Source organism: Adiantum capillus-veneris, chromosome 16 (genome assembly GCF_014529385.1).
Source record: "Adiantum capillus-veneris isolate H3 chromosome 16, ASM1452938v2, whole genome shotgun sequence".
Classification (NCBI taxonomy): domain Eukaryota; kingdom Viridiplantae; phylum Streptophyta; class Polypodiopsida; order Polypodiales; family Pteridaceae; genus Adiantum; species Adiantum capillus-veneris.
This window is the reverse complement of record NC_140946.1, coordinates 71,133,658-71,136,864: the sequence shown is the minus strand read 5'-3', so window position 1 is coordinate 71,136,864 and position 3,207 is coordinate 71,133,658. Positions and strand designations below refer to the sequence as shown.

At 40.5% G+C, this 3,207-nt stretch overlaps 1 pseudogene; it reads right to left on the bottom strand.

Annotated features, from left to right (window-relative positions):
• Nucleotides 1-213: 213 nt before the first annotated feature.
• On the bottom strand, nt 214-585 carry LOC147439254 (acyl carrier protein 1, mitochondrial pseudogene; annotated as a pseudogene).
• Nucleotides 586-3,207: the final 2,622 nt, after the last annotated feature.

Sequence of the window (3,207 nt, the reverse complement as noted above, 5' to 3'; positions counted from 1 at the left end):
TCTGCTAACTTAACCAATATTCTAGCTTTTTTCTCCCCTGGCACTTCCCCATATTAAATGATCAGTTTAACATGAGAAAATCATTTAGGAGAATTAGATATTGATTATTATGACAGGCATAGCATCATTTATACCAATTGGCTTCTTTATCTGAGTCAAACAGCTTTGTGAAGGCTCTAATAACAAAAAGAAGGCACAAAACGAAAACATTTTTCATGTGTTTACACGCAAGAACAATAAACCACAAGTATATTTTTCCATGGAATGGGCAGCTACATAATTAATGGCTTCAGTACAAGGGTCGATTTTATCTGCCTCCCCATCTGAAATTTTGAGAGCAAACTCCTCTTCGATTGCCAAAACCACCTCCACTGTGTCTAGACTATCAAGGCCAAGATCATTTTCAAAATATGATGAGGGAGTCACCTTGGAGGGATCAGCCTTAGGGAAGCTTTTCACGATGCTGAGAATGCGATCAGTAACTTTCTCCATATCGGGGTGAGGGGCCGCCGAGGAGAAGCGCCACGATGCACCTTTCACAGGAACACTTATTTGACGAAGAAAGTTCGCCCGCAAGCTCTGCATCTTGTAAATTGACCCCTACTGATTTCTAAGACCTTCGAGAATAATCAGAGATGTCTTCTCTCTCTCTCTCTCTATCTCTCGTTCTCTTGCTCTCTCTCTAGATACGGTCCATGACTATCCTGTATATCTCCATTTGTGTTCTGGTTCCAGCTTTCTTGTTGACAGCTAACGCTGCGTGACTAGAGAGAGAGAGGTAGAGCAGCTCGCAAGAGAGGCACGGCCAAAAAAGAAAGGGGGAGCCTAATCAAGGTGGAGAGAGAGAGAGAGAGAGAGAGAGAGAGAGTGCAATACAGCAACATCCATTCCTTTCCTCACCCACTTGAAAAAAACCCTGCCATCACCATCGCATGTTGAAAAGGCAACCAAACAGACCTTGTAGCACCATCCCTTCAAGTCGTCCTGCGCGCGTCTCTCTCTCTCTCTCTCTCTCTCTCTCATCTCTCTCCTCCTCTCTCTCTCTCTCTATCTCCTCTCACTCCTCTCTCTCTCTTCTCTCTCATCTCTCTCTCTTCTCTCTCTCTCTCTCTCGTCTCTCTCTCTCTCTCTCTCTCTCTCTCTTCTCTCTCTCTCTCTCTCTCTCTCTCTCTCTCTCCTCCTCTCTCTCTCTCTCTCTCTCTCATCTCTCCTCTCTCTCGTCTCTCCTCCTCTCTCTCTCTCTCCTCTCCTCTCTCTCTCTCTCTTCTCTCTCTCCTCTCTCTCTCCCCCTCTCCTCCCTCCCCCCCTCCAAATCCCTGAATCCTTATCATACTCTGGGGAGCTCGCTTGACCGTCCACGCACGCACAGACGGTCTCACCAAGCTGACGTGATGGGCTTTACTATTACTTAGCAAAAAGTCATTTTTCTTACAATTCTAAGCCTACACTACTTCAAAGATTGAGATCAAGAGCTCGTAGACGTTCTGCGTGCTCTCATCGGCTCTTTTTCTAGATATTTTTCTTAAGTGAAAAATTAAGGACCTTCGCCCTATGCGTGCGGCAGATCATGCTAGCAAGATACATGTTTGGCTAATTTAACCTCTCCTTGTTGATGTCTTCAAGAGCCCATAGTCCGTCTTTGTGCACGTTGACGGAATGTGGCCTCTTGAAGACATCAACATAATTTTGACTTCGCACTATTTATATCTATTTTCATTGCAATAAGCCCCACAATTTTGAAAAAAAAAAAAGCTTCACTAATTGTGTCATCTTGTAGTAAAGCCCGCAACAACAATATTTTTTTTACTCATTATGTCTTTGAGAGATCACATCTTGTCCGCGCGCACGTGGATGAACTGCGAGCTCTTCCCCTATAATTTTATGGTTGATATATTAGATAATATTGGTCAGTTTGTGTGTGTGAGCTCTTCTCTTACAATTTTAAGGTTGATATGTTAGATAATGATAGCCCGCATCGGTGTGTGAGCTCTTCTCTTACAATTTTAAGCCTAGTATGTTAGATATTGATTTGACCAAAGTTAGGATGATCCTATTGTTTTGACTTTGAAAATCTTCCGGAAAGGTGTTGCTACTCGCGAGTGGAAGGATTTGAAGTTGGACAATAGGTTTGGTTTTGGAAGCCAAGATAGTGATAAGCAATTGAGTATGGAGTTGGTGATTCACAACTCATAGACAAATGAATCTCATTAAGGTGCACAATAGCAAAGAATCTAGCACAACCATGGTAGGTTTGGATGCATCCCTAGATGAGTAGCCAATGACATTGTGAATGAACACAAATGCAGAGGCTCCTAGCTAGCATACTTTCCTTGTAATCAAAACCTTCAATATTACGTCTTGACTCATAGACTCGAAACATAGACTCATTGACTTGAAATATTTTGACCCAAGTCTTTTCTATTATTTCTTGTTCAACAATTATGCAATATATTTTTGAGGTCTCTTCGGAGTGCTCCTACAATGTAAAAATTGTTCTTTTTCTTAGAGCACTTGCTATATAGAGACCACTTGATTTGTACTTGATAAAAGATTTTAGAATTTTTTTGTCCAAATTTCTCTACACTTGCCTATAAGAAGGCTATTCTTATGTTTGCTCAATATGTGCATTTCAAGTATGCCCAATTACCCTTTTGTAAACAATGCGATGAGGGGTATGAGGTCTATAATGCATTAAACTATGTTGATAGCATGTGTCACACTCTTGAGGGATCCACTATAGTAACACCAAGTTGCTATAGTATCTTTTCCAAATTGTTTTGAAATTCGAAAAATAGATTACCCTTTCTGTCAAATTCACATCAATATATAGTGGACCCACCAAGGTCACACTAGGTAATTTTTTAAATTAGGTGCGACAACAAATAGTGATCCTATATATAGGTGTACCTTTTTTAATGCCTCTAGTACCTTAGGAGAATTTTGTTGTAATTACAACGTTGTTTTTTAGAATGCATTACATGTGTAAGGTACTCACTAGGAGGTGTAGCTAAACTCAGATTTATTTTTTTGAGCTAAGGTAGCATATGTACAATGTATTTCTAAATGTATAAATATCCCCACTCGTGACCTTTATATACACTCCACATTTAGTAAAATATTCTTGTATTTATTTTGATTTCGTTGTAAGTAAAGAGGAGCTTGCTCAACCCCCAGGTGCACACTTGCCAATAGTCAAAACCCTACACT